This window comes from Danio aesculapii, chromosome 25, assembly GCF_903798145.1.
Source record: "Danio aesculapii chromosome 25, fDanAes4.1, whole genome shotgun sequence".
In the NCBI taxonomy this organism is placed as follows: Eukaryota; Metazoa; Chordata; class Actinopteri; order Cypriniformes; family Danionidae; genus Danio; species Danio aesculapii.
Window position 1 is genome coordinate 8,317,706 of NC_079459.1, and position 23,949 is coordinate 8,341,654.

A 23,949-nucleotide genomic window follows, 5' to 3' on the forward strand; every position below is an offset into this window, starting at 1 on the left:
TATTTTAGATAGTACTTCGACAACAGTGGTGTAAAGTAACAAATTATAAATACACAAACTACTGTAATTGAGTCGTTTTTCTCAGGAATTGCAATTTATTAAGTAGTAGTTTTAAAAAATGTGTTCTTTACTTTCCTTTTGAGTACATTTTTTTGTGCTGTATCGGTACTATTTTCCTTCAACCTGCAGTCACTACTTTATCTTTTGTACTCAGTAGAAAAATCAGTCCTGCGATTCCTGTCCAATCAAATCGCACATAGATAGTAAATCTCATCATACTGAACAATTTAAAGACATATGTGCTTTATAAATGCAGCAAACCATTTGGAAGCATTAAAAGATGTCCAAAATCTTTACACACAGTAGCTATGTTTACATCCAAAAATGCGAATTAACTTTATGCGCAAAATTGGATTATCGCTTGGACCAGACGGAATCTGCGGACTATTTTTGCTATTTCTGCACAGAATTTTGTTCAAAATCTGTGGATTTATGTGGAATAATTTTGGGAGAATCATAACAAAAAATGTAATATATGAACTAAAAAGTAATACCTTTTTAACTTGTATTTAATGTTTACAATGCAAATCCAATTAGATCCCCTTTATTTGGTAAACAAAGCAAGTCTATTTAATATATCTACTAAAAGACACAAAACTGTATTGGAAATAAATGATATGAATAGTTTCATATTAGTCAATAATTAAACTGAAATTAATTTTAAAACTGAATAAAAATAAGTTTACACACATTTACACAAGTAAATAAACAGAATCAATGATGAGCTAAAAATCTGTGGAAATCTCCGGAATTCTGCACGCGAATTATCACATAAAAGATAAAGCAGTGTTTCCATCCAATGAGTCAAAGCGAACAAAATCATCACTTTCTGATTAACTGGTGCCAAATATCAACGGCAAAAACAAATTTGCTGCAGTAGGAGAAGCTGCGTGAATCTTTTCTTTATGTAATAAGTGACTTGTGCCTCAGAAGGCAGTTACACGCGGTGGCGTTTGAAGGTCTCAAACGCAGAGCACAGACGCTCTTGATTCTGGAGGTCATTAATAATATTATAACACTAATACCGAAACGGTTAAGGCATTTTAGTGTGCTCAGCTGTTGGTTTATCCATTCACATACATTTTTATCATCACATGATCTCTTAGAACAAAATCACATGACCTTTTTTAATGCGCATACTGGAATTTGTTTGGTAAAAGTGTTTCCATTGCAGTTTATGCGCATCTTTTCTTATCGAATAAAAAGTTTATCCTACTCAGTTATGCACATATGCTTTTTAAGCACATTTTCAAAATATATGCACATCTTGATGTTTCCATCAACGTTTTTTTTTTTTGCGTATATACAAAATGTGCATAAAAATAGGTGGATGGAAACGTAGCTAAAGACCGAGAGACTGTTTAGAGTGCATGTCACTGATCCTAGCAGACACACAACGTCATAAGACAAAAAAATTAGGTTAGATTTAGGTCTCCAGCGTCTAAGGACAACGTTATTTACATGTCCAATAACGACGAGAAATGCTGTTGATATTTTGTTGATTTTAGGTTGTGTTAGAAAGTGACCAAAATCCAACATCGAGCCAACATCTTAAACAAACGTCATATTGATGTCAAATATTGACATTTATTTGTTAGGTTTGGCATCCAAAAGCCAACATCTGATAGACGCCATATTGGTAACGTCCACACAACGTCAAGCTGTGACATCATTTGACTTTGATATTTTGTTGTTTTTAGGTTGCATTGGAAAGTAACCAAAATGTAACGTCTGTCTGACGTTGGATATTGACATTGGCCTAACATTGTGTTCTGATGTCAACCTGATGTTTATGTCCAAACAAAATGCAATGTCCCACGACATTGGGGTACACAATCAATCTGACGTCATGTTGATGTCCTGTGTTTGCTGGGATGAAACTGCAAAAAAGGTTTTAAACAAGCTAACTGCATTACAGAATGTTACGTTCACACACACATGCACATATTGCATATAAACACATCAGCATTTCACAGCCTTACACTTACTTCAGTACTTTTAAAAAGGCTACTTTTTACACATATTTTGAATACAGTTTACAACAGATCTGTTTACTCTACTTGCACTACATACTGTATTTGGCTACATTTTTAAGTATTTGTACTTTCACTTGAGTATAATTTTTCAGTACTCTTTCCACCACTGGTAAACAATCAATAAATTAGCAATCTATTTTTTAAAAACAATACCATTTTTGAATCCATTCAGGCAATCTCTGGGTCTGGAGAGAGCACTTTCAGCTTACCTTAGCATAGATCATTGAATCAGATTAGACCATTAGCATCTAACTCAAAAAATAAAAGAGTTTTGATAATTTTCCTATTTAGAGCTTGACTCCTCTGTAATTGCACCTTGTACTAAGATCAACAAAATATGATAGGAACTATACTCTCATTTGAGTGCAATAATCAAGGAACTTTGCTGCCGTACCTGCTACAGCCAATCACAATCATATTAACTTGTAATCATATTGCACAGCGCCTGAAAATAATCCCCAGCACCAAGTCCAAACTTGCACCACAGTTAGAATCTGCGTAATGTCATTCTGCCTGCTTCAGCCATTGTACAACAGCAAAGTTCCTTGACTATTACGCCAGAATGACAGTATAGTTCCTAGCCATTTGTGCCTATAATATAGCAAATTCCCTCTGTCACAGTACATGACGCAACATCAGAAGAGTCAAGATTTAAACAGAACAATTATTGAATCTCTGGTCGTTTTAGAGTGAGATGCTAACGGTCTAATCTAAATCAATGATCTTACTATGCTAAGCTAAAATAGTTTCCGCCAAACCCGGAGATTAGCTGAATGAATAAAAAAAAATAATAATAGAAAACAAGTTTAACTTAAGGGGAGTCGTAAAATTAGTCGATTTAAAAAAAAGAAAAAAAAACAGTGTTCCTTGAATAGTCAATGTGCATCTCGTTTAGTATTTTCATCACATGATTTGATGTTTCTTGTAAGGAAAACTACACAGTACAAAAACAAGTTTGTTCCTGCTCAGTATATGTGCAAACATTACCTGTCTGAGAATGATTACCAAACAAAAGGCTGAAGAAAAAAATGTGAATAAATACGTCACAAATATTTTCAACTGAAATAAAGTATGCGAGAGGAAATGATCCTTGTCATGATGTCATGCATTGTCTGTTAAATATGTATAGAGACAACATAACTCTCTACAAAACTATTTGACTGATAAATATAGTTTTTGGTCTACAAAAACAACATGCAGCGGAAAAAAAAATAAGAATAAGAATCATATTACCAACATTCTTTAAAAATGTCAGATTATCTAACCTGGTAATGCAGTGACTTCCATTTGTCTACTAATACAGCAATAAACATTTTTGACAAGACCAATAACCAACATCAGCTCAATTTTACTGTAAATAAACATAAACATTACGGCTGCACAATATATCGTTTCAGCAATGGTGCAATGTTAAGTTGATATTATAGTTTTTCAGGTACCATAATTGCAAAGTAAAACCATAAAAATGATCACTTCACATATTTTTAAGACCTGTGTTTGTGTGAGCAGTTCAGGAGAGTTTAAAGCAATATTAGAAATGTTAGAGTTTGTAACTTTAATAAAGGTTAAACTTCTAGAATTATTAATATGATGAAGACTATTCAGTAGGGTTGGGTCGATAGACGATGCCATTGTCCATCGTCGATGGCCGATAGTCATCACAATGCTAAGCTGGCATCGCGATCCTCCGCCACAACCCCGTCAAACAGCAACCCGCTCCCGAAAAATACACACGACCCCGTTAACACTAGGGCTGGGCGATATGGGCAAAAAAAATCATATCTCTGTATTTTTAGGAGGAATGGTTACTTGAGAGTTAAAGCCTTTGTTAAAACTTTATTAAACAATTTTTGAGCAAAATATAGCTCAAACACAGGGGTTTTCCTCCCTGTTTACAAATAAACAGCTGCACAAAATCTTGTTTTTTCTCCTGCTTAAAACTATAAGTTGCACAAAATTTCAAGCTATAAAAAAATCTTTGATAAATAAATACAGTACAGAGTTTTTCCTGCTTAACACTATACACAGCACTACTGTGCTGTTGTGCAAATAACAAAGTAAACAGAACCATAGAAAACATATCTACATTGTCATTGTCAAAAAAGGAACAAACTTAAATAATAACACAACAAACAGTATTGTAGGATAGAAAAGAACCACATTGAATGTAAATATGAAACACACAGTATTTTATGTCACAATTACAGTGATGTTATAAGTAATCCTGTATACCATGTGATTTATAAACAACAATTAAATCAGCTGTATGTGTTTTTTTAGTTACACAATTGCATGTATGTATTGTGCACATTTATTAAACAGTATCCATATTGAAGACATCTAAAGAGAAGTCTTTCACTCCATGTAAAAAAATCCTACACTTTTTCTTTTGTTTTGACCAAACTTGTTTACTAAATATTAGGAGAAGAAAACGAGACTACAGATATGAGAAGTAATGAAATGTTTCAGAGTACTGTGATAAAATGCTGGTTAAACATATAAATGTAAACAGTCATTATAAAAGACCAGAACGCAGAGCTAAATGTGTTATAATGTAAATGTAAAGAAGAGACGGTAGTGTAATAAAAACTGAACTTATAATCTATGAATGTGAGGTGGTTTCACTTTCAAAATGCGGTATAAATTCGTCCCATTTTGGCGTTTAAATTTTTTTGAACACATTCAGGTGCTGCTTGTCAATTTGACAAGGCTTCTCCGTTCGTTCTTGCTGTCAATTGCGGAAGAAATGATCGATAAAAGGTTCTGATAAAACCGCTGTGACAGCTGCAAGCGATATGTGACGTGCGTGCACTCGAGGGGGAATCAGAATTGTCCGGGAAGTCACATTTCGATACAACTCTGGCACTGCATGTTCCTCCATGTCATGTCAGTGATGGGTCGTTCTCGAACAATTCGTTCATTTAGAACAAGTCTTTTGTGTGGCTCATGGAGTGAATCATTTATTTGCGCATGCGCACATTTGTGCAAGTAGAGCTCGCGTGCTACCTTGGAGTGGTCAGTTTCGCGCAAAATGTGTGGCCGCAAACCATATCAATATAAAAATATTGGATAATACCGCATCACGTTGGGGAATCATATCGATATATCACCAGAACTCGATATACCGCCCAGTCCTAGTTTACACTAATACATCTTAGTTTTAAAATGGCAGTTTAGAATGAAAATAATCCAGATCAACACTGGTGTTTCATCTAGCATTTCATCTAGGCCTCCTTCCACACTATACTGCTGTGCACTTGACCCCACGCACGCACGCACGCACGCACACACGCACACACTCACACACGCACACGCACACGCACGCACATGCACACGCACACACACACACACACGCACACACACCATCATCAGTTTTGCCAGATTGGGCAGTTTTGAATTTGATTGTGCGGGTAAAAAAATGTCATTGGCGGGTTGACAAAATTTGGGCAAAATATAAAAATCTGACTCCTCTTACAAATCTAATCCCTTCGTGTGCATGCGCATCACACAGCGCCTGCAGTCAAACTCGCAGCAGTTTATTATGACACTTTTATCAATTATATTTTTCCTGAATCGACAACGAGAACAAACATAGAAGCATTGTCAGATTGACAGGCAGCACCTAATAATGTTCAAAAGAATTTAAAACGCCAAATGGTATGAATTTATACCCCATTTCATTTCGAAAGTAAAACACACTCTATTAGGTACAGTAGTGTAATCTACACAACATTAAGTGCAGTGTGTGGGTGAGAGGGGGCAGTGTTTCGATGTGATCCGGTTATGTTATGGTTCTGTGACTGCTGGTGTTGGTTGCTGTATGGTTAACAATTCTGAGAGTTAAAGTAACTAGGTAAACTTCCATTTAAAGAACTAAAAAATAAATAAAACATTAATCTAATATTATGGGAAGTTTTTTGGGCGGGTTTTGGACAGCTTTTGGGCTGGAAAAAGTCAGCTATATCTGGCAACACTGTCTGTCATGCACTGCAGTGTAGACTATGCGCGTGTCTGACACTGAGCTCCAGCAGTAACCCCAGAAAGCAGTGCACGTTGTCTCACTGTAGTTGTTAAACGAAAGTTGTTCGGTCTTATTAATTTATCAAGTAACGTGTCCCAGCGTCTGTACACTGCTTCAATCTTTCGCTCGGTGTGTAACCTATCTTTATTTATTCATGATTTGGTTATGGGTAAAACAAAGACCATGCGGGTCAGGTAGTTGAAACAGTAGGCTAAAAATAATTAATTCATTATGAATTAATCAATTATTCATAATTAATTCACCGCAGCCTACAATGAGGATGCCATCGCGATGTTTCACATTAGACATTGTACGATGCCAATTGGTCAACATCGCCCACTATTCAGGGCTGTTTTTATATATATTTTTTTCAATTTCTGTAGCTGAATACTGAATACTTTTTTTCCAACTGTATCTTTGATCCATTCTATGTATCAAAGCTTGAAATTATTTTAATAGTTATTATGCAAAATGATTTAATCATCTCCAGAATCATCCCAATCAAACTAAATTAATGAATTATTTCCAAATAGAGCTATTAAAGTCAGGTATATCGCAATATATATTGCAGAAAAACAAATATTGCAATGTCATATTTTCCCAATTTCGTGCAGCCCTAATAAACATTTTAATATTTATCCATTTTAATAAAGTACACATACATCTAAAAAAAATAAAATAAAAATCAATCAAATCATCTAAATGCAATTCTAAAAAAAAAAAAAACTAAGATTAATAAACAATTGTTAACTAAAGGTAAGAAAATAAACTATATGGTAAAGTCTTACCAATGTTTTTCAAGACTAAGTGTTCTATTGTTTAACCTCTCTACAAATTGTTTAAACTGACTCTTTGCTTTTATCATGGACGCTGATATACAGTTGAAGTCAGAATTATTAGCTCCCCTTTCAATTTTTCTTTTCTTTTTTGAATATTTCCCAAATATTGTTTAACAGAGCAAGGAAATTTTCACAGTATGTCTGATAATATTTTTTTCTACTGGAGAAAGTCTTATTTGTTTTATTTCGGCTAGAATAAAAGCAGTTTTTAATTTTTAAAAAACATTTTAAGTACAAAATTATTAGCCACTTTAAGCTAATTTATTCCGATAGTCTACAGAACAAACCATCATTGTACAATAACTTGCCTAATTACCCTATCCTGCCTAGTTAACCTAGATAAGCCTTTAAATGTCACTTTAAGCGGTCTAGAAGTGTCTTGAAAGATATCTTGTAAAATATTATTTACTGTCATCATGGCAAAGATAAAATAAATCAGTTATTACAAATGAGTCATTAAAACTATTGTTTACAAATGTGTTGAAAAAATCTTCTTTCCGTTAAACAGAAATTATAGAAAAATTAACAGGGGGCTAATAATTCTGACTTCAAGTATTTGTCACATTATGTTCTGAAATCTGTCAGCCTAAAATTGTGGAGTGCTATACTATGCTTTTTGCTCTAAACTAATACAAATGTACAAAGTGAAATTGAGATGTCAGTCAGTTTGCTCTTTCAAATAAATGATGTCATGGCAAAGCAACAGTGTGAAGAGAAACTTGCTTAGCGAGTAAGTTTAGTGAGCTAATGTCATGTTTACAGTTTGCAATCTGAATTGTAACATTCAGATTAATGGCACAAACAAAATGCTATTACTACCATAGCAATGCAAATTTTTTTTTAAAATACATTAAGGATGTACATTGTTGCACATTAGCATTTCACATCTGCATTTGCATACGTTTTTGCCATTTAATGACACTAATGAAACAGGAAGCACCTGCGTTAGGACAAACTAAGCTCAGGGAATATGAAAGCCAGCTGCCCGAACAGCATCTGATGTTACACTAAAATCTTCAATAATTTCATCAAGTGCCTCAAGGTATATATAGCCAGTGATCAGCCAAAGTATTCTCATTTGTCCAACAATATTCAAACAAACACAACAAACGCACAATAAACAAAATGCAACAACATGTAGTCTAAATGTACAGTTGAAGTCAGAATTATTAGCGCCCCTTTGAATTTTTTGTCTTTTTTAAATATTTCCCAAATGATGTTTAACAGAGGAAGGAAATTGTCACAGTATGTCTGATAATATTTTTTCTTCTGGAGAAAGTCTTATTTATTTTATTTCAGCTAGAATAAAAGCAGTTTTTAATTTTTTAAACACCATTTTAAGGTCAAAATTATTAGCCCCTTTAAGCTAATTTTTTTTTTCTCGATAGTCAACAGAACAAACCATCTTTATACAATAACTTGCCTAGTTAACCCAATTAAGCCTTTAAATGTCTCTTTAAGCTGTATAGAAGTGTCTTGGAAAATATCTAGTAAAATATTATTTACTGTCATCATGACAAAGATAAAATAAATCAGTTATTAGAAATGAGTTATTAAAACTATTATGTTTGGAAATGTGTTGAAAAATCTTCTCTCCGTTAAAATCAAAGTGAGGAAAATAAAAACAGGGGGGGGGGGGTGATTATTTCAGGGGGGCTAATAATTCTGACTTCAAATGTATGTGTTTAAAACATATGCTATGATAATATACATGAAAGATTAGGCCTGGGCAATAATTGTTTTGTTTTTGAATCTGCTACTATGCTGACACATAGGCACTAGCAGCTCCATCTCATTTGAATTAAAGCGACAGTCACCAAAATGGCACAATTTGGATCGAAGTCTAAAACGGTCACTTTCAAAGAGTTATAAAACCTCAGTTGTGTGGTATTTTAGGGACATCAGAGACTTATTTTACATCTTGTAAAAAGGGGCTTAATGGGTCACCTTTAAACTAAGTGCACATTTTACAGGGTAACATAGTATCCTCTTTCTGTCATCTTTCCTTACTCTCCTTATTTAATCAGTGCTATGGTAAAACACTATGTAACGGCAATTACAGCAGTAAAATTAGTATAGATTGAAATTGCAACTTTGGAAATTATTCAAATTGACCATTAATTACTAGTTTATTTATCACATAGGGAAAAAAACTTTACTTTTCAAAAACTATTCTTTCATGAGGATTGATGCTTAGTTGTACAATCTAGAGACTAATTAAAATTAAAAATGTATGTTGAAATATCAAATATTTATATTAAGTTGGAATGGTTTGATTTTTGAAAAAGTCTATTACTATGTATTATATTATTAAATGTTTTATTTGATCTTTTTTTAAGGTTGTAAAAAATGTAAATAATTTTAGATTCTGAAAGATAGAACATTATATTGTTAACTTGATACATTAATATTATTATTTTTGTCCCTTAATAATTTACTTAGGGAGGTCATGGTGGCGCAGTGGGTAGCACAATCGCCTCAGAGCAAGAATGTCACTGGCTCAAGTCCCAGCTGGGTCAGTTGGCATTTCTGTGTGGAGTTTGCATGTTTCCCTCGTGTTTGCGTGGGTTTTCTCTGGGTGCTCCAGTTTCCCCCACAGTCCAAAAACATGTGCTATAGGTGAATTGAATAAACTAAATTGTCTGTAGTTTGTGTGTCAATTGCAATCATATTATGCAGCCTTTGAAAATAGTCCCCAGCACTAAGGCCTAAACCTTCACCAGCAGTTGGAATCTGCGTAATATCATTGTGCAAGTTCCAGCCAAAATTCCTTGATTATTACGCCAGAATGACAGTATAGTTCCTAGCCACATGTGCCTATAATATAGCAAATTCCATCAGTTTTAGTACATGATGCAACTTCAGAAGAGTCAAGATTTAAACAGGAAATTATTGAATCTCTGTTTGTTTTTAAGTGAGATGCTAACAGTCTAATCCAATTCAATGATCTAAGCGATGCTAAGCTAAAAGAGCTTCCGCCAAACGCAGAGATTAGCTAAATGGATTAAAAAAAAATAGAAAACTTGTTTGACTTTAGGGGAGTTGTAAAATGAGCCTATTGTCTGTAGTTTATGTGTATGAATGAGTGTGTATGGGTGTTTCCCAGTACTGGGTTGCAGCTGGAAGGGCATTCGCTGTGTAAAACATGCTGGATAAGTTGGCAGATCTTTTCACTGTGGCAACCCCTGATGAATAAAGGGACTAAGCCGAAGGAAAATGAATGAATGAATAAAGGTTATAAAAATGAGAATAATTATTGATACTGAAAGATATGGAACATTATATTGTTGATACATTATTGTTATTTATTTTTTTGCCCCTTAATAATTTATTTAAGAACTGATCGTTTGAATTTTTAGAGCTAAAATCACTACTCACTACTGTTTCTTATATACAGAAATATACAAGAACAACAATATTATTTATCTCCTTTTTGATTAGAAGCTACTGTTTAAAACGTATGGGATGGCATTGTTTTCATATTACCGTTTTCAAAATTGTTGTTGCATTTGCAGTAATTACCTTACATTTCACTTTGTGACTGAAATAAAAATGCAAACAGCTCTAAACGTACATACAATCATACATGTGACTTTTTAGGAGGAAAAAAAAAGACTATCCTACTTTCTAGGCATGGGGCGATAACAGTTTTCAAGGTTCAAGGTTTAAAAACCGCCAAAATTTTCAGCTATACTTAGATTTTTTATTTACATTTTGAAAGGTTTTTTAGGACAACAGTATCTCCAGCAGAAAAGATATCCAAAGATACAGTTTAAATTGTAAAGAAATCTGTGTTTTTGAAATTATTGAAGACAGCAGAAGTCAATGATTTATTTTAGTTAGTTAAAACAACTGTTCAAAGCAGAAGAAAGTTGTTGTTTTTTATCCAGACATTTTTATCCAGACAACCATTGCTGAACCCGGGAATCAGAGTCCACTCATCAGCTTGGCCCCACCTTGATCCACAAGGTTTTTTTTTTTTTTTGAGTTGACTCAGGCCCCGTTTACACTAATATGTTTACGTTTTAAAACACATAAGTTTCGCTACAGTTACGACTTCAGTCCACACTACCCTGGCTTTTTGAAAACGCTGAAGAGGCCGTTTTCATTTTAAAATGCTGCTGCTCTGACTCAGTGTGGATGGGGGAAATCAGAGACATCTGATTGGGCTTTTTCCTCAATATTACGTAGCCTCCACAAAGTTTTTGCATCCTTACCTTGTAAGTTCAGACTTCGCAAGTTTAATATAGAAAACAAACTCCCGAGGACACATCGGGTAAATCTTCAAAGGGAACATTGTACTTTATAACCTCATTCACATCATCCTGGCTACATTGTTTCACTATCTTATCAATAAAATGAAAACATGATATAAGGAATTGTCAATTTTCATTTTGGTATAACCACTTATCAGACACTAAAAATGTTGAGGCGTTGTGTAGCTATATATTTATATAAGCGTCATCTTCACTGTATGCATATAACAAAACGGAGCCTATAACATAACTGCCTCTTTTAATTCTCAGTAAAAAATACAAAACATACCCTCTCTTTAGCTTAATATTAGTTTTAATAATCAATAATGGCCATTATAAAAGTATAACGTACAATAAGTTTATACAATATATTAAATAAATGCAAGCAATCAGTCAATGTGCAGAATCAGTGTACGTGGTTACAGAAATTAATATATTAACTTATCTTTGCGCTTAGCAAAAACACGTTAACTGAGAACAAGTAATTGATTCAAAAGAACAAAGTCGGGGAATACATCTATTCAGAAATGCTAGGTGAATCGCCAGTGTGGACATGAATCGTTTTCATTCTAAAACGCTGTTTTAAAACTAAAATGTATAAGTGTAAACGGGGCCTCAACCTTTGACCCAAGTACTGCTCTTGACTCGATTTATATTGAGTCAATGCAAAAAGCTCTGCAGCAAACTGCCATACAATTTTAAGTTGAGTCAACTTTAATATCAATTTAACGTAACAATAAATCTTAAGAACAAAACAAATTTGATAATATAGAGTTGAAGTCAGAATTATTAGCCCCCCATTAATTTTTTTCCCTCAATTTCTGTTTACCAGAGAGAAGATTTTGTCAACACATTTCTAAACATTAGTTTTAATAACTCATTTCTAATATCTGTTTTATTTTATCTTTGCCATGATGACAGTAAATAATATTTTACTAGATATTTTTCAAGACACTTCTATACAGCTTAAATTGACATTTAAAAGCTTAACTAGGCAGGTTAGGGTAATTTATTTACTGATCCCTTCGTGTGCACGCCATCACACAGCGCCATCACACTTTGTTTAGGCAAGTTATTGTATAATGATGGTTTGTTCTGTAGACTATCAAAAAACTATATAGCTTAAAGGGGCTAATAATTTTGACCTTAAAATGATTTTTTTTAAAAACCAAAACTGCTTTTATTCTAGCCAAAATAAAACAAATAAAAGTTTCTCCAGACATGCTGTGAAAATTTCCTTGCTCTGTTAAACATTATTTGGGAAATATTTAAAAAAGAAAAACAAATTCAAAGGGGGGCTAATAATTCTGACTTCAACTGTACGTATGTATTAAAAGCCACTTTTAGAAGTGGCTATCATCAAAAAAATAAAACCAACACAAACCTTTAGACTCACCCTGTATGCTTATCCTTGCATACTATTTTATGAATGGCATTTATATTGATTTTGGCTCAGCGGATCTTTATTGGAAATGTGGGATAGATCACATACTGACCCTGTTTATGTTACAGCCAGCAGAGGATGTGACGTTAGGAAACTAGGAACTAATACAGATTATGTAACAAGACTGGAAAAATGTGCCATTTATAGCCTCAGCTGCTAGGATCATATACAGCCTTTTCAATAATCCCGTTCTTTCAGAAGGACGTTTAGCCTAAATATTCCAGTTGGCAGACTGAAAGCGCTTTTAGAAATGCTTTGTACATGCATCTGTGTTGGAGGAAGGCATCCGCGAAGAAGGAAGAGCGATTGTTTATGACGGTGTGAGTGGGGAGATGTGTTGATCGGGACTGAAAGAGCAGGAACTGCTTGAGTATGCAATGACCTTCCCAAGCGCTTCTCACTCGTTTACATTATACAGTGAAGAGGACAAAAGCAAGAGCCAATTTGAGAATGAGGAAGAGAAGGAAATGCTCATTTGCAGCATTTTGATCATAGCATGAACAGAAATAATTTCTTTCTCACAGTAAAATATGCAAATTTTAGCTGAAAAACATCCACTGAAAATAATGATTCGTTAGAATTACTCAATTTTTTTAAGGTAACTGGTTGCAAACTATTTATATGGGTTGGATTTAAACAAACAAATCAAGTTGAGCATGACTACATTTAATTTATTTGTTTAAATTCAGCCAATATAAATTGTTTATTTCAACCACTTACCTTAAAAACAGCTGACCCCCCAAAATTGTGTAATTTATTTACCTTTATATTAGTGTTGTGCAATATGTCAATTTCTTCAACAGTTCTGTCTGGTTCTTGAATCTGATTGGCTGATAGCCAAGTGACATTTTGCCAGTAACAGCACTCGTCCAGCCTCTTAACCCTTCATTCTTGTGTATTGTGTATCACAAACAGCGACAAGCAGAGGACACTCCAAAGTTTGACAAATATTGCTGCTGTTGGACAACATAATGTACTTTTGAGGCTTTTTTAATTGAGAATGTAGTTGTTTAGATTGCAACTATGCAGTTTATTTATAAGGATAGTGCGTATTTTAAATATTTAGAATTTCTGAGAGACAGCGCGTCAGCGGCTATTAGGCATATGTTCTAAGGGCTTATTATGTGGTCCTGTCACCATCTTCTGGATAGACAACATCATCCAACAACGTCTTTGCTCAAAGACAGGCTAATATAATTTCTCTCAGAAATTATAAATATTTAAAACAGGCACTATTCTTATAAATAAACTGCATAGTTGCAATCTAAACAACTACATCCTTGACAGCAATATTTATCAAACTGTAGAGTGTCCTCTGCTTGTTGCTGTATGTGGGCGGAGTAATACACAAGGGTGAAGGCTGGATGAGTGCTGTTTCTGGCAGAATATCTCATGGCTATCAGCCAATCAGATTCAAGAACTGTTGTATGTATGTATGTATGTTTGTTTGTATGTATAGATGTATATATACAGCTCTCAGCAACAGTTTAAAACTGTTGTCATGTCAACGTGCCGCAGTAAACAAAGCCCGCAACGCTTGCCCCGCCTTCGCGCTCTTCTTATTGGCCCACTACTCTAGGACTGAACACGAATGGGTTGGTTAAAATCAGCTGTCAATCACTCAGTCAACGCCTCCTGCCTTCAGATGACAGGAGCTACAACCGCGAACCGCAATGAAAACAACACTGACAGATTTAGTTTTAGAAACCAGCTAAAGCTACAAATAATGGCACATCTGATTAGAGCTCATGTGGTGAATGTTAATCCACCATCTACTCTTTTCGAATAGTGGATAAAAGACTTCCATTGGCTTCAAGTCCGCTATGAAAATAACTGTAGCATTCACTGTAAAGTCTGTGGGACGGAATTTTAATAATGCTTTAGTAAATGTTGAACTGTGATTAGTATATGCTGTACAAGCATTGTTCATTATTAGTTCATGTTAGTAAATATATATTTATTTTAAAGTGTGTCCTTATTTTTATACTTTGTTCGTAACTTTTTATCCGCCCGCAGAGATATTTACAAAAAGAAAAACTGATTTAATAAAACTGTTTTAGTGCATAAATATAGTTTTGACGTTTCATTTGCTTATGCGTTTTTTTTCACGTGGTCATGTCATTGGCCCATGAACATTTCCTGCTTGTTATCAAACTATTTCATAACTGTACCAAGAGGCAATTCAATCATAACTTGATGTTAAATCATATATCATAACATTATTGATCATTATGTGGCTCTTTTTGGATTCTCGGAAGCTAAAGAAATTAAAAATGTAAAACAAGAAATATGTTGGGACCGTTGTTTAGTTTACATCTCTCAAAATGGTCTATAAAAACAAAATCAAGACAAAACAGATAAAATACCTAATTTATAGTTTTATATGTTTTTTGCTTTCTTGCAATGAGTTTTCTACCATTCGACAATATAAAATTAACACAAATTTTTGTCTACGTAATTATTTACATCAACAATAACAAGATTGCGAGCTGCTTCAAACTTTCACACTTTTCTCCCCATCTATTTCTCATTCTCTCTGCTGCTGCATTAAGGGAGGGTGATGCTGCGACGTTGAGACATCTGCAGCGCCATGCAGAAATCTGAATAGAGAGAGATTGAAGCAAACACTCAAACAAACAAGTCTATACATATAACCACTCACATTCACTACATAAACAGCTAGAGGAAATAAAACAAGAAACACAGGCATTCTGGCAGAACGTTTGAATACATAAACAAACACAATCTCCATTTACACTTCCAGTGTTTCTCTCAAAATAATCAGTTTCATAATGAAGCAGCTCTTTTTCCGCGTCATGCACACACATAAACAAACCCAGCCGGTGCAACACGAGCGATGCTGTCAGAGGACCAGCCTCACGCAACCAGCATCCCAACATGGATGCCTTTGTTTTGATCGCATTCCCAGTCACCAGAACTACCCGCAACCCGCGTCTCACAAATTCCAGACACGCAATAAGCCACCAGAGACCCCCGAAAAGCCTCCTTACCATCCTTCTGTATCTGTAATCGCTCCACAGGAAGGATGTACAGCCACACCTTGGAGAGAAGAAAACCCCAGTGTAACCTCTCCTGCAATCGGCCGATCGATAACACGACAACAGCCCCCCTCCACCCCCCCCGGTGGCATGCGGGATGAGATGAAGAAGTGGAGGCACGTCAGAGCATAACAAGGCTGACGCTGCATGTGTCTAATGGCGTTCCTTCTGCTTGACAACTGGAGCTGTGGGGTGGGGGGGGGGACTGGCTGAGCACTGCAGTTTGACACGCTGTAGTTCAGGATGAGATGGTGTGCATTCTCCCAGAACATCAGCTGTGCATTGTTAGTATTATTACACTGTTATTACATCAAGTCGAAAAATCAAATAACGTGGGAGGGTTATTATCATTGTTATTACACTATTTTTACAATGTTACACTTGTTACACTACAAGGGTACATTTACATCCATTGAGTAATTGCATTATATTTTTTATTTCACATTCTTCAGAAATATAAACACAAATGTTTCGGCTCGATGCTTTTCTCAATGTCGTAAATGTTTGTGTTTATATTTTCGAAGAATATAAAATAAAAAAATTAAACGCAATTACTAAATAAGTGCGGATCATGACTAGGTATGGGATGATAACCGGTTTCAAGGGTTTGGAAAAGTCAAGGTTTTAAAAATCGGCCAAATTTTCTGTTATATTGTTCCTAAGGTATGTGTGAAATTTGTTTTGGTTTATTTATTTTTTACGTTTTTCACAACTATTTTATTTCGTTTTTTAGGGCAACAGTACCTCCAACAGAAAAGGAACCTTCACATCAAAAGCTACTGGTCCAAAATATTTTAAATGTTTCTTACTATACAATATTTTGTGTTCAATGGGGGAAAAGCTGTTTTTTACCCTGACATTTAAAAAGAACTTATTTTGAAGCAGTAATTACAATACCGTGATACCGTGAAACCGTGATATTTTTATCCAAGGTTATCATACCGTCAGAATCTTATATAATCTTAATCTTATAATGAACCGCCAACTATTCCAGCATATTTTTTTACACAGCGAATGCCCTTCCAGCTGCAACCCAGTCTGGGAAACACAAATAGAGCTATTCAAGTCATCTGCTCAAATTGTGTTCATATCACTATATATATATATATATATATATATATATATATATATATATATATATATGTATATATATATATATATGTATATATATATGTATATATATATATATGTATATATATATATATATATATATATATATATATATATATATATATATATATATATATATATGTATATGTATATATATATATATATATATATATATATGTATATGTATATGTATATATATATATATATATATATATATATATATATACACATATATATATATGTATATGTATATATATATATATATATATATATATGTATATGTATATATATATATATATATATGTATATGTATATATATATATATATATATATATATATGTGTATATATATATATATATATATATATATATATATATATATATATATATATATATATATGTATATGTATATATATGTATATATATATATATATATATATATATATATATATATATATATATATATATATATATATATATATATATATATATATATATATATATATATATATATATATATATACATATATATATATATAATATCGTAATGTCCGGTTTCTACAATTTGAACTGTAGTACAATTCAAAAGACAATTGTATTACACCAAATCTGTGTAATTTCTCTTTGAATTGTAGTACACCAAATCACCATTTTAGAAAGATTTCTGAAGCATCATGTGACACTAAAGACTTCATTATGCACTCACCGGCCACTTTATTAGGTACTAGTAACGGGTTGGAGACCCTTTTGCCTTCAGAACTGCCCTAATCCTTCGTGGCATATAAATTCAACAAGGTACACTGAAAAAAATTATTCGAAGATGATTCCTTGGATTTACTCAATTTTTTCACGTTAAGTGGTTGTAAACAATTTATTTGGACTGAATTTAAACAAACACATTAAGTTGAACATTATTCAATTTAATTTGTTTGTTTAAATTCAACACAAATAAATTGTTTGCAACATTTTTGCATGCAACACTTTTTTCAGTGTAGTGGAAACATTCCTCTGAGATTTTGGTCAATATTGACATGATAACATCACGTAGTTGCTGGAGATTTATCAGCTGCACATCAATGATGTAAATCTCCCATTCCACCACATCCCAAAAGCGCTCTGTTGGATTGAGTTCTGGTGACTGTGGAGGCCATTTGAGTACAGTGAACTCTTTGTCATGTTCAAGATTCCAGTCTGAGATGATTCGCGCTTTATGACATAGCGCATTATCCTGCTGGAAGTAGTCATCAGAAGATGAGTACACTGTGGTCATAAAGGGATGTACATGATCAGCAACAATACTCAGGTAGGCTGTGGCGTTGACACAATGCTCAATTGGAACTAATGGGCCCAAAGTGTGTCAACGTGCGCCCACAGAACTGCCGCTCACTGGATAATTTCTCTTTTTTGACCATTCTCTGTAAACCCTAGAGATGGTTGTGCATGAAAATGCCAGTAAATCAGCAGTTTCTGAAATATTCAGACCAGCCCATCTGGCAGCAACAACCATGTTCAATGTTCAAAGTCACTTAAATCCCCTTTCTTCCCCATTTTGATGCTCGGTTTGAACTGCCATATTTGACCATGTCTACATGCCTAAATGCTTTGAGCTGCTGCCATGTGATTGGCTGATTAGAAATTTGTGTTAACGAGCAGTTGGACAGGTGTACCTAATTAAGTGGCTGGTGAGTGTATCTTAAAAAGAAAAACATGTATTCACAATACTGCTGTTTTTACAGTGTTTTTCATCCAACTTTTAAATTCCTACCACACTGTAAATAATGCTCAACATGAAGGAATTAAATTAACTTTTTAGTGGATTGAACATAAAATAATTAAGTTGTCCCCCCAAAAACTAAAGAATTGAGTTGTTTTAAATATTTTAAATAAGTAGTCTGAACAAACTGCAAACATTATTTTTGAGTGCACGTATATCTATGTTAAGCTGCGTAAAAGCACCATTGAAAAAATGATTAATTGAAATTGAACTGAATTGAATGTACTTCTATTATTACATACATTGTAATGTAATTACTTGACTTCCTCGAAAGCCCTGGCATAAACAGAGGTTCGAAGTGCTGATGTGGAGACGGAGTGAGATTACACAGTTGCCATGGCAACAGAAAGAAAAAAAAACGGAAAAAGCCAAAAGTTGCTTGGCCACAAGGAGATATTTCAGAGGATATCATCTCACATCTCAAAGCAAGACACGCTCCAAACATCTGTTTTATTGATTTCCAGGGATTTGATACTACTTCTGAATAGCCTGTCGGGAAATGACAGCATTTTTTTCATGTCTCATGACAGCAAAACAAAGAGAAGCACGTCTATATTTAAAGTGACAGCGATTGCTTTATAATGACCTAAATGACTGTGAACAAACATCAGCAAATGGAGGAAAAAAGGAAAGCTAAATATCTTAATCCGGGTCATTCATTAACTATATGGGTGACATCACTGCTTTTGGACTCTGTGCCATACGCACATTGATGTAGACCATTGTTCTGTCTGAGCCTCCATGCGTTTGTTAATCATTGTGGGAGTGATATCATCTATTGTGATGAAGTGGATTTGTTAACATGGGCAGGTCTGTTAGTACATTAGGACACAAGAAGGATTTTAGTTTGATGATATTTTAAATAGGGCTACACGGTATTGAAAAAATCTGATATTGCCATATTTTACTTTTCTGCAACATGATTACAATTTCACCAGATGCTTACAATAGCTCCATTTATCTTTTTCTTTTCTTTCTTGGGAGTCTAAAACAGCATTCAGGTACAGAAACTAAATAATCAGAATTAGCGCTGCACAATATATCGTTTCAGCATCAATATCGCAATGTATGCATCCACAACAGTCACATCGCAATGATATGCAATGTTGAATCTGATTTATAGCTGACCAGGAGCTACAGAATTGTGTAAAAACAGTAACGGCAGACAATAAATACCTGATGCATGCTCTCATGGCTGCCAGAAAAAAAAAATATAAAAAAAAATAAATAAATCACACGCAAATGGCTACAACAAGACTGACCAATCTTAAATAATTGGATAGATGCAACTATTAAGATCTAAACATTGGGGAAAAATCCATTCTGTAGTTAATTTAAAGAAGAGACATGCAGTGTTGGTGGTCCTACATGAAGGTTGAGAAACACTGCACTAAACCATTAACAGCTGACACCAATGCCATCTAAATAAAGACAAATTTACATTTAAACATAGAAACCAGTATAGTAAAACATCTAATTCTGATAGCATCTGATAAGATGAATATATGACAGCATGATCACATGTGCATTTTCTCAAATCATTACCATTATAAGAATCTTAGCAAGATCATCAGGCAATCGCTTGCAAACACCCCCCGTTTTCTGTACGCTGTAATTTTAAGATTGGTTTCGAAGTGACAGGCATGACTGCAGGGGTCTGACAGCATGAGATTAATGCATTTTACAGGGTCAGAGTAATGCATACTACTACTCAGAACTGCCACTTTCTATCTATCTATCTATCTATCTATCTATCTGAGCAATGAAAAATGAGGATGTTGCACTATTTGTTGTATATCCATTTAATAATAATTAATAATAATAATTAACACAACAGAGAATGTTTTATATTTTATAACATCAGTATCTAACATTATTAATTAAAAGATCAGTTAGAAATCAGTGATTAATGATCAGATAAGGAAAGCGTAATACAAAATATCTAACAAACATTTATTGTTATTTACAATTTTTTATAAATGATCAAAATAAATATATAAATATAAAATTAAGTAAACCATTCTTATGTTAATTGTTTATTACTATTACTTATTATTATACAATACAATATTCTTGATCCTGTTGATAATTATCAAAATTTCTAAAATATTTCATACATAATATATTTATTAGAATGCTATTATTCTTATATTGACATTTAAAGAGTCAAATAATACAGAAAATATTTCAAGGTTTTTTTTATTCTTTCAAGTTAATATCAAATAAAGATCAAAATAAAGATGAAATTATAAAATAAAAACATAATTCTTATAATAATTATTTTCTTCAAAATAATCTTCCATTATTACTAATAATATCAATTGCATATATATTATTATAATAGCACTTTCTTTATTATTACTATTTTTATTATTTACTAATTATTTTATTGTTTATTAGGGCTGCACAATATATCATTTCAGCATTGATATTGCAATGTGCACATCCGCAATAGTCACATCATAAAGATATGCAATGTCCAGAATTATAGCTGACCAGGAGCAACATAATTGTATTTAATCACTGTATTTATATAGAATTTATATGGTTTATGCAAAAAAAAATAAATAAAAAAAATAAAAACATTTCTTATTTAGAATTTCTTACTTTTGTCTTGTTTCTAGTGCAAATATATACATTTCAAAGGAAAAACATGATAATTTAACTTACCCCACCGGCAGATCATTACCCTAAAACAAGCAAAAAACTCGTAATTTTCACTTATATCTTCTGACGGTGAAAAATAAACAATATTTTTACTTGTCTAAGATATAATTTTTGATATTTGGACTGGAAACAAGACAAAACAAAGTAAGAAAAGCATTTTTTTTGCGTTGTGATTATTCAATTTCTGTACCTGAATACTGTTCGACTCCCCAGAAAACCACCAAATAGTACTAGTCAAACCATCTTGGAAACTATGTTCATATCGCAATATTCATCACAGAAAAATAAAATATTGCAATATCAGATTTTTCCAAATATCGTGCATTGTGGCATGTTTACTGTTAATATTATTTAATGGCCTAAAATACATAAATACAATTTTTTATTTTCTTTACTTAATAAAAAGAAGTATTACACTGTAGAGCTGGGCTGATAAATGATATTATATTGAATTGCAATAAAATTTATGTCAATAACAATGATAAGCTCTGAACTTTTTTACTCTATATTGATCTAAGAGCCAATCATTCAATCCTTCATTCATTTTCTTTTCGTCTTAGTCCCTTTATTAATCTGGGGTAGCCAGAGCAGAATGAACAGCCAAATTATCCAGCATATGTTTTATGCAACAGATGCCCTTTCAGCCGCAACCCAACACTGGGAAACACCCATACACTCTTGCTTTCACACATATTCACTACGGCCAATTTAGCTTATTCAATTTAACTGTCTTTGGACTGTGGGGGAAACCGGAGCACCCAGAAGAAACCCACGCCAGCATGGGGAGAACATGCAAACTCCACACAGAAATGCCAACTGACCCAGCTGGGGCTCGTACCAATGACATTCTTGCTGTGAGGCGATTGTGCTACCCACTACGCCACCGTGACACCCCAAGAGCCAATCACACAGCAGAAATGTGCAACAATGGGAATCTAAAACTGTGCTGATATTAGAGATGTACCAAACAGTGTATCTTGCGAAAATGTGTTATGCCATTTAATGGACCCTCTCTAATTTCTGTGGCTTCGGTCATTGTTGGGATACTCTTAAATCTAGAAGCATTAACAGCTTATATTGAAATATATAGTTATTGTTCAATATGAAAAAAAATTATCGAGATTGCATTTTTGCCATATCGCCCAGCCCTATTATACTGTGTAATTCAAAGTTGTACTTAATATACAAAACATAAGCATATATAACATTTACATAACTTACTACCAGCATTTTATGCTGCTATATTATTAATAGCAACAACAATACATTGTTGATATAGTTAATAACTGATGATTTTACATGCAATATAATTGTTATAGAGTCTTTTAAGAAATTCACATATAGGTCAAAGTCCTTTCTGAAAAAAAAATTAAGGGCGATTCTTTAAAAATGTACATTACATATGTAAAATTTTGCCAGAAAAAGCAATAAATTATTAATAAATTTACAATAGTTTGGAAATAAGAATTGTTTAATGAAATTGGTAAAGTCAACCAAAATAGTTCACTCCCAAAATAATTGAGGTAAGGGTAGATTTATACTCGCACATTCGTTCATTTAACGTTCTCTATGTTGTTTACCTATGCTACTTTGAATGTTCGGTCTGAATTGGGATGCAAGTATGACTTCAAAATAACATTAGCACTATTTAATTGACTGTGAACTTTGTGTACTTTGATAGTCATTGGCAGCTAATATGATTGCCTTATAAAGAATACTTTTCTGAAATTATATTATTAAGGAGAAAGTCTGGTCCCAAAGTCTCGGTCCCAAAATAAACGATTTAGTGTTTCGTCATATAGAGTACAGGGGGAATATTGTAATTAAATTTAGCTAGTTTGTTATTTATTTGGTAGCAATTATGAATGATTTTGATTGAGATAAAAAATATTTTGGTTTACACAAATTTAGAGAAATTATGATTGCTTGACGTCGTGATTCATTGCAAACAATGAATGTGTTATAAATACAAGCAAGGAAATATAGACGGGCATTTTGTTATATAAAAAATGGATTTCCATCAAGGAAATAAATAAAACATTACACAATTCTGATGCTAGGTGTTTATTCAGACGACAAAATATAATAAAGCTGCAACGAGACTGAATGTAAACATGACACAAGTCACAGTAAGAATAAAAAAATAAACAAACACTACTATTAATCATTAAAACCAGTTATTCTACCGCGTGACACAACAATGACCATACAACATCTTATTCAACGGCCGACTGACAATACATTATGACCACACGGTCTGCTTTAAGATGTCATTGAGGCACATTGTTGCCAACATACAGACACACGCCAGCACGTCCATCCCCAAAACTACAGTCGCCATTCGACTATCATCAAATAAAGCCAAATGCACAGTCCTAAATGTGAGAGCTCAAATATCAATACGCCCCTTTCTTTCATAGCCCGCACTCACCTCCGTTTGCCCTGATTCCGCGTATTTCAGCTGCTCTCCATGTAGGGCACTGTGCTCCGACGGGAAGCCATTCGCCAGCAGACGTCACAAGTGTATACTAATCATGAGTCTGGACGAGTACTGCTGTCACATGCGAATAAAAGCATCAAAAGCCCGTCATTCTTCTACATCGCACGCGGGGCCAGCGAGTGACACCGTGGCGAATAAAGAGATAAGCTATAGTAGATATTAGCCAGGCGGGGGGGAAAAACAG

General features: G+C 33.7%; 1 protein-coding gene across 2 annotated transcripts in view; it reads right to left on the reverse strand.

Annotated features, from left to right (window-relative positions):
• Positions 1–23,949, reverse strand: part of dusp8a (dual specificity phosphatase 8a) — a 75,907-nt gene extending 51,958 nt beyond the window's left edge. Inside the window, exon 1 of one of the 2 annotated variants that reach the window (XM_056451624.1) lies at positions 23,697–23,949. The gene's annotated coding sequence lies outside the window, so the exon portion shown is untranslated. Of the gene's footprint in view, positions 1–15,667; positions 15,824–23,696 lie in introns of those variants that run through there. The other variant, XM_056451625.1, reaches the window with a different exon arrangement.